Source organism: Tympanuchus pallidicinctus, unplaced genomic scaffold, assembly GCF_026119805.1.
Source record: "Tympanuchus pallidicinctus isolate F22 unplaced genomic scaffold, pur_lepc_1.0 scaffold11, whole genome shotgun sequence".
NCBI lineage: Eukaryota > Metazoa > Chordata > Aves > Galliformes > Phasianidae > Tympanuchus > Tympanuchus pallidicinctus.
Window position 1 is genome coordinate 17,847,437 of NW_026294627.1, and position 9,174 is coordinate 17,856,610.

Consider the following 9,174-nt stretch of genomic DNA (forward strand, 5'->3'; position numbering starts at 1 on the left):
TATGCCCAGCTTGTCATCCATCCATACTCCAGAGTAATTTTCAGCAGGGCTGTGCTCTATCCTTTCGTCCCCCAGCTAGTACTGACAGCAAGGGTTTGTATAACCCGGGTGCAAGATGCTGCACTTGAATTTGTTGAACCTCATGAAGTTCTCCTGGACCCAATACTCAGCCTGTCTAGGTGTCTCTGAATGGCACCCCATCCCTCTGATGCGTTGACCATACCACACAGCTTGGTGCCATCCACAACCTCACTGAGGATATATGTGATCCCACTGTCAGTGTCACTAATGAAGATGTTGAAGAGCACCTGTCCCAGTACTGAGCCCTGAGGGACACCACTTGACACTGGACTCCATTTGGTCATTGAGCCACTGTGACCAATATCCTCTGCTTCTCATGAAACAATCTGTTATTCACCATTTTTGTTGTTGCTTCAATTTTATTTCAAATCTGAAAAACAGGTTTACTTTAAGTCAGACTACAAAGTTTCTGTTTGTTTTTTTTTTTTTTTTTTTTTTTTTTTAAAAAGACAGATCTTAACGTCTGGGCTACAGCATCATATAACATATTTTCCTAACAAAAGCAACCCAATGTCTTTTTATATGCACCAATGCATCAGATGGAAAATGAAGAGAATAATTCCTATGTTACCTCATAAAAAGTTTATTACTTTTCCCATCACTGATTTACTGTTTTCCAAACTTTTGTTGCGGAGATTTATGTGAACCTCCTCCCCCAATAAAACTGGTTAACAACATTTTCTATAATCAGTGTTGCTAATATTTATACAGATCATCTATTTAAAGAACACATCTTTGAAGCTCCTCACCACTGTAACTGCTGACAGCACCAGAGGAATAAAGTTACTCCACAACTAGAAGTAAAAGCAAAGCTGCAGTGGAAACAGCACTTAAGTTGGTAAAAAAAAAATAGTCTGGATCAGATTTCTGTTGAGTCCCTTTACCAATTATAATTTCATTCACTATCTTTGTTTTATTAACAAATGTCTACACATAAATATGTAGAAACTTACTATATATAAAATTCTAATAAGAGTAGAATGCTAATGAGATTTGTACCAGCAGCAATTCAGCCTTAGCAAAGGGAGCCTACGATGGGTGCCTTGCTATAATTACATAACAAGGCTGAATTCAGTGACTTTCCTGCAAGCAGAACCAGACAGAAGAATGATAGTGCCCACAAAAGGACCTCATGGAGTCCCAGATGTGAATTAAATTGTACAATCAAATTCTAGAGATGACTGAGTATTATTCAGCATGTGATGCATCATCTAAAAATCTGCATATATAATATAGGGGAGCAGCTATTCCTAACACCCGTACAAAATTAGTACATTGTAGGGAAGTCTCTCCCTCTTTCCATCTCATTTAGCCTTAAAATGTAGCAGGTTTTATAGCATGTGTTACTTCACCTACTAGAGCAAAACACCTCTTCTACTCTGAGTCAATATCGCAGCTCAGAACTTCCCTCTTTGAAACAACAGCATCTTGTCATTACTGCACCTTAACTGCACTGCAGCTCTGCAAAGCAAGTTGCCTTCACTACACTTGAGATTGTTCTTTAAAGACAAATGGGAGCTGTTGTGAGATCTGTATTGTTGTAATAATTTATAGGAAATAACATGTCAAACCGTATCCAAAAGCTCTTCATCAAACATCCCCCACTTCATAATGTCATGACATCTAGCGATGAACATTTCCTGGCTTCACAGCTTTCCAAACTTTTCAAAATATTATTTAGGAAAATATTACACTTCTACGGCATTTCTGTACTAGCATGGCACACATCTCTTACTGCTGAAGAAAGAACTGTAACAGTTTCATTTCACACTCCAGTAATCAGGAATTCTGCATTACCACTCACTTTCGTGTTAATTTTCCCATAGATTCTCTTTTTCTGCTTACATGACAAGACAGTTCAGGTCAAGAGCACAGACACTCTGGGCTGCTGATTCTCCTTTTTACTGCTACTCATTTATCTTCACTTTTGGTTTACTGGAGTTTTAGTTTCAGCTGGGACAGAATTGTTTTCTTCAGAGCATCTGCTGTGATGCCATGTTCTGGTTCTAGGAGAAAACCAATGTTGATAACACAGTGATGCTTATAGCTGCTGCTAAACAGTGTTGTACTAAGCCAAGGTCATTCACAGCAAAAGGCCCAAGGAGCTGGGAGGAAACAGAACAACGAAAGCTGACTTACACTGGCCAAAGAGACATTCCATGCCATATGATGTCATGTGGAAGAAGTTCTGAAGGGGGTAGCCTTTCATTTGGCCCTCTTCTGCCGCTCCGGGGGTGAACTGGGCATTGGTCAGGGGGAATAATACCTTGAGCATCACTTGTTCTATACACGTGCGCACACACACACACACAAAAAGGCTAATAGTTGTGACTATCTTAGTAAATAGTTTTATCTCAACCCACGAGTTCTACTTTGCTCTTTCAAATTCCCTCATCCCATTGGGAAGTGGGGGGAATAAGTAAGCAACTGTGAGGTGCTGAGCCACCTGCTGAGTCAAACCACAACAACTGGAAAGTTAATTTTCCCTGAAGAAGGCAGGAGAACCACAGTCAATAGGTAAGTCAGCAGCTATCAGTCAAAATGGTTTTCAGAGGGGGAAAACTCCCCACAGCTACAAATACAAGTATTATTTATACTGAACCATGCCCACGCTGTTAGAATATACCATGAGAGCTTACTGCTTTACAGACAGCGATGCCTAATTCAGCTCCTCACTTCCAACTGGACAGACCCATAGCACAAGCTGCAGGATATGATGCATCAGCACAGAGCAGACATGCTGAGCCATCCAGCAGGTAACAGGTACTGCACAGCGGTTATCTGCCAGACTAAGTGGAATTTTAATAGGTGATTTGAAAAGGAAACATTTGTTTGGTTGTCTCTAAATTCTTACAAAGTTTTATCATGCTCATGTGAAGATCCAACAAACATCTTTGTAAGGCATTCAGATTCAATACACAACAGATCCATAAGCACACAAACATATCTGCATGTTTAGCCCCAGGTAACCTTGAGAATAGCTTCACTTTTAGCATTTTAAAGGCATTAGAATAGTTCAGAAGCAAAAGGCAATTCTGAAAGCAGTGCTGAACAAAGAGCATTTCATACTCCTTTGCTATAAGGCAGGACACCTTGTGATTTTTAAGGCTTCCATCTTAATTAGAAGAAGCAATGACAGCTCAGTAATGGACTACTTGTAAAATAGTCCTGCAATGGACTTACTCTCATTTTTAGTTAGCATAAAAGCAGGATCTAGCACAGAAGCAGAACTATTTTATTGATTTATTAGGATCTGCATGTCAGGTAAGCTTCATTTACTCACCCAAAAGGCTGAGAGATCTCCCCTAGAACAAACAAGTAAAAAGCACAAGAAAGAGGCTGCACAGCAGGCAGTCCCAGTCAACCTGCTCTCAAAGATGCATGACTTAAAAAGTGTTTAAAACAAACAAACAAACAAACAACAACAACCAAACCTTCTTTCAATTAAAAACAGGGGCAGCTTCACACTGGGTGAAGTGTATGATTAAAGCTATATGAATGTAAGGGAATTTACAGCAAACTCTTAAAAAGACCAAAAAGCCTCTGGAAGAAATTAGGATCTACGTGGTCTGGCGATGCATCAGCTTTTACTTATAGTTACTTCAGTCTGGTTACAAACAAACTTTAAACTCGACAAAAGAACTACAACTAGGGAAAATGCTGATGTGCAGCAGGGGTCCACATCAGCATTAAAGGATGGACCATTGATAAGTGAAGCAGCAACAAGGCATCCACTGAATGAGTTAGTACAGCTGATAGTTGTTCCATTTTCCTCCCCCTCCCTCCCCCCCCCCCCATAACTTGGAGCCTCCAGAAGTGTAGAAGCAGGTCAAATCAAATCCATAAACACAGACCATATGAGAAGCTACCTGCGCTGGAATTGGGATGCGGTCATCCTAAGAGCTGGGGGGGGGGATTCTTAGTTTTGCTTTGGTTTTGCATATGTAGCAGGTGGCAATGTCAGGGGAACAATCCTGATGACATCGCTATGCCAGCAAAAAACTCAGTATAGGTCTATTACACAGACAGAGAACATCTGCTGACACAGCTCATTTCTGTGGTAGTAAAACAAGGTACCCAGACAGAAGCACACTCACACTGTGACAAACTAAATGCACTAAAAAGGCTCATTTATACCAGCCAATCTCCACACACCTCTCCCCTAGAACGTCTGCCAGAAAACTCATGACACATTAGGGTTTTGAAGTGTTGCTTGTGTATCAGAATAGCTCACCATGTGCTGGTCCTTACAGAACAAACAAAATTCCCGTGGCAGAACAAGCTGGCTTATCTATTCTATCTTATCTTATTATACCATACAACTACTGTAGGTACCTGTGCTCACCCCAGAGCACCAGCCCATAAGTGACTGACAACAGCATCCCAACGGGCTCTGCTGGCTTGTGCAAGCTCTTGGGGAGATAATCATGAAAACACAAGACTGTAATGCTATCCTCAGGGGCTGCAATGGGGGCAGCACACTGCAAAATCATTCTCCCTTACAGAACGTCCCACAGCAGAAGCGGGATCTGGCTACCTATTTTCCACAGTGTACTGACCAATGTGACAGCACTACACCACTACAGTCAATGCCATCCAAAAACCCCATTCTTCAGCCACAGTTCCCTGCTCTCTGCTCAGATGAGACTGTATGCTTCTGTAATGTACATCACCCCCAACTGTGCTCTGTTCCAAGCAACACTGCAGCAAGGACAAGTAAGGTTATTTCCATATTCTTCATTATCTAGAGCAACTTATTTACAACATTTTAAAATAGCATTTACACATGCATTGGATATATTCCTCAGTCAGACTGATTTTTGCTCTAAAAGCAACAGTTCTTCCTAACCATTCTGTGTACTCACTCCACTGAACAGCAGTTAAGCGCTAGAGAACCTGCAAGGAAATGTGAAGACACTTCTTACTGCAGAATGAAGGGAAAACTGCCAGACAGATGCAACACCCACCACTCAACACAAAGCAAAGCAACTCCACCTTTCCACAGACCAGCAGGCAAACATTAACTTAGAATATAACATTCAAAGGATTGCAGAATTATTTAAATTGGAAGGAACCTTTGAAGATCATCTAGTCCAGCCCCTCTGCAATGAGCAGGAAAACCTACAGCCCAAACAGATGCTAACAGTCCCATCCAGCCTGACCCAGAATGCCTCTAGGGACAAGCCACCCACCAACTCTTTGGGCAATCTGTACCATTACCTCACAGCCCTGATTTTAAAAAGTATTTTCCTTGATCCAACACATTTATAACCTCACAGTTGCTTCACTGACTGATTTGGTCTGCTTTGCTGTAACATCATCATCTAGATATTCTTAACAAAACACTGGGAATCCAGAACAACATCACAGAAAGGAAATGGAAAATACCAAGCTGAGTTTCCATTAAAAAAAAAAAAAAAAAAAAAAAAAAAAAAAAAAGCCTTACTGTGAATTGGGTGGGAAAAAGCACAGAACAGGAAAGTGTAACTTAGAATCTTGCCTTTTCAGATTATTTTAGACTTGTATTGAAATAGAGGTATGTAATTGCCTTTGAGGAGTTTTAGGATAACCCAAGATACTAACTGCAAGCTAGTAATAGGAAAGGAATAGCTTATCCCATTCTGAAGATAAGAGCTCACTGGAAAACTCTCAGAAGGAAGAGATCAAGTAGAGAGAGCTCCCTGCCTGCTGCCAGCCCTCAGATGAGGTTAGGGTGGGGTGGACCCACAGTGAATTGCTCACACCTGTAATCCCAGGGCTGGCCACACCACTCCTCCGAGTTCTCAATCAGGCAGTGCCCTAACAGTTTCCATACAAGACTAAATTGCACACTTACGCAATCTCATGTTTTCAGCATTCCATGCACAGCTAACAGAGACTCAACTTGAGACCCTGCTCTTTTCAGCCCAAATTCTAAAAAACGAATTCCAAAAACTATCAGTAATCATAGAATGGCATAGGTTGGAAAAGACCTCGAAGCTCATTAAGTACTAACCTGCTGCCATGGGCAGGGTTGCTTCCCACCAGCTCAGGCTGCCCAGGACTCCATCCAACCCAGCCTCGAGTACCGCCAGGGATGGGTTGATTAAAACAAAGAGCTGAGAGAACAAAAGGGGCAGACATCAAGGCAAGCCTTTGCCACAATCACCTGATGGATGCAGCAGCTGCTTGCGGCACTGCAGAGCATCTTGGTACAGCCCCACCTGCACCCACAGAGCAGGCAGCATCCCTCGGTGCCAAGCCAGATGCCACCAGCCACTTGTACTGTCTCATGCAAAAGAGAGCACAGTCAGTATGAAAACACATGACGGGTTTAGCCTATGAACTTTGTGAATATAAATCCTGACCCTGAAAACATTTACATGCAGGCTTAGCGCTAAGCCTAAGAACAGGCCCACTAATTCCAAAAGAAATACTTGGATGTTCAGAATTAAACATATGTAAGTACACAGATCTGTAGAATTGGGGACAGAAAAAAAAACACACACCACAATTCTATGGGGTTTTATTGCTTTGTGGACACTGCAGTGTAGCAAGTACATTATCCATGATATTTAAAAGAATTTTCATCTGCAACTGTGCTCACTGTTCCTCAGCAACTACCACTGACCTAATAAAACAATTAAGAACCATAAGACTTAATGGTGCCATGTTAAATCGCTTCTGCAGACCAAACCAACTGAGAGTTTTCCAATACCAGAGACAGGCCACTGCTGCATCTGATCTGTCACCAGGCGCCTCTTACACCAGGGAGCTTTTTAGCACAAAGTGAGTGCTGCCTTCTTACCCATTGCAGACCATAATATCTCACAGCTTTTTAAGCAAGCAGCATCGGGCTGATTTATGACACCAATTTATTTTAATCCAATATCTAATACATATCATATGCTTACACATTTCACTTTTAAAGTGACATCATCGGTACCACATCTCCTTACCAGTTGCTTTCAGCTACATCGAGCCATTTTTTAAAAGTATAGGAAAAAGTGAGGTTTAAAAAATGGGGGGGATATTTCCCAGAGTTTTACAGTAGACAGTTGTAGCTGGAAGCCAACAAACCTCTGCTGCTTTCAGTGAGACAAGCTCACAGACACCCAGTTTGAGGCTCACAGGTCGTGCAGTACAGGTGAAGGCTCATGACAATACCAAGTTTCATTGAGGTAACCAAGGCTCCTGCGAGAGCAGATGCCCAACATACACAAAAGCCTGTGGTATCAAAGCCAGCATTTATGCAATTGTGTGTGATAGGTTTTCATAGGCTTAATTTTTAAACAAACCTCACCGTCTCAAGAGAACTTTTCACCCAGGAAACTGCTGGCATTTCTCTTGTAAAGTCCATCCTTAAGCTGCAGCTTAATGTTAAATGACGCTTTGGTTAATGAAAGATGTAAGCCTACCTTAGGCAGTAATACTGATTTGCCCATTATCAACCTGAGTCCAAGGCCCTGGACTATCTCTTGCTGAAGTCACAGACTAGAGCTAGAAGCCAGGACAGTTAGAAGTCCACTACAGAAAACTCTTGTTAAAAAACTGCACATTTTGTTGGCATTTATTCCAAGATTTTAGAATTTCAATAATATAAGTACTTAAAAGCATGACACTTTTCTTTAAAATAAAGAATTAAAAAAGCCAACAAACCAACACCCTAGTTGAGCACAATGCAATGTTTTTTTTCTATAGTTTAGTAGCTTGTGGTAGCAATAGTAGTGAAGGATGGTTAAACTAGATGATCTCGTAGGTCCTTCCCAACCTTGTGATTGTATGATTCAATCCTTACAATTTCCTGAATTTGGAGTCTGTTTTCAGGAAAGAGGGAATTCCTCACTCTAGAAGTCAATGCAAGAAGGTCCCTATCTGTTTTGTGGTTCCCAAAGGTGCTTGTAAACCTTGTTTCCATTTGGAGGGATTTTAACAAAGTCATGGCAGCATATGGCACTGCTGGGTTTGCTCCCAAGTGGACGGCCATCTGATGTTCCCCCTAAGCTCCCTGATCTGCAACGGAATTGAAGCTTAGAGCAAAGCTTCGTGGAGCCAAAAGGAAGACAATGGTTTGCAGATGCACACAAATCAGTAATTGGCACCGTTTGTTTAACGGAGGCCCAGTTCAGAGCTGGTTCTCTGCTGAGCGAGAGCTCTGATGCGTTTACAAACACGAATGTGCATCCGGAGACCATCAAACACGCCCCAAAGCTGATCCGTGACATTTCCACTTCGCACACAGAGACCAACACAAGCCTACGACATCACGTAATTAAAAAGACTTAAACGAAGCTCAGACGTACTTAATGGTGGCTGCCCGCAGCAGCAAACAACCAACGCCCCGCACCGGGAGTGCGGTCACAGAAGCCCCAGGCGCCGTCCTGCCCGTCAGCGCTCCGTCAGCTCGGCTGAGCACGAGCACGGAGCGAGGTGCACCGGCAGCGTCACAGCACGCCCTGGGAAAGTTCAGAAGGAGCTGCATTTCAAGTTTCCCAGCCACACCTTCGCCGTAACCGAACGGGAAAAAGCAGAGCAGCCTCGCACCGCGGCGAAGAGTGCGCTCCAGCAGCGGCGTGGCGCGCACACAGCCCCGCGCTGCCCATGGCCGCCCAAACCCCCCCACCCTCCCCGCGCAGCGGTAACGCGATTCCCGAAGCGAACTCCCCCGGAGCGACCCAGCGGCCCCGCGCCGCTCCCCGCCTCCCGCACTTGTTGCGGCCCCGCAGGGCCCGCCGACGGGCCCTGCCCCGGGGGAGGCCCCGGCACCCGCCCCGCAGAGCGGCCACGGCGGAGGGAAGCGCCGGGCCGGGCCGGGCCGCCCCGAGGGGACCGAGCGCGGCGCGGGGCACGGACTTACCGCGGCGGCACGCCCGGCTGCTCCCGGCGACGGCCGAACTCCAGCCGGCACTCGGCACGGCGCCTCCCCGCCGCCCGGCCCCACTCCCCGCCTTCCCCGGGGCAGCGCAAGTGACGCCGCGTTCCGCCACTCCGGCGGCAGCCCCGGGGCGCGGGGCCGGACGCGGGGCGAGCTCTCAGCCTATGGCGGCGCAGCCGAGGCGGAACATCGCCGCCCTCCTGAGCGCAAGCCGCGGCGGGGCGGGGCAAGGTGGGGCG

The 9,174-nt window shown here is 44.8% G+C and overlaps 2 protein-coding genes across 3 annotated transcripts in view; both read right to left on the bottom strand.

Annotated features, from left to right (window-relative positions):
* LNX2 (ligand of numb-protein X 2) overlaps window positions 1-9,033 on the bottom strand; it is a 60,762-nt gene extending 51,729 nt beyond the window's left edge. Inside the window, exon 1 of the mRNA XM_052671422.1 lies at window positions 8,918-9,033. The gene's annotated coding sequence lies outside the window, so the exon portion shown is untranslated. The remainder of the gene's footprint in view (window positions 1-8,917) is intronic.
* The window catches only part of MTIF3 (mitochondrial translational initiation factor 3), a 206,601-nt gene that overhangs the window by 90,011 nt on the left and 107,416 nt on the right, over window positions 1-9,174 (bottom strand). The gene's annotated exons all lie outside the window — the stretch shown is intronic.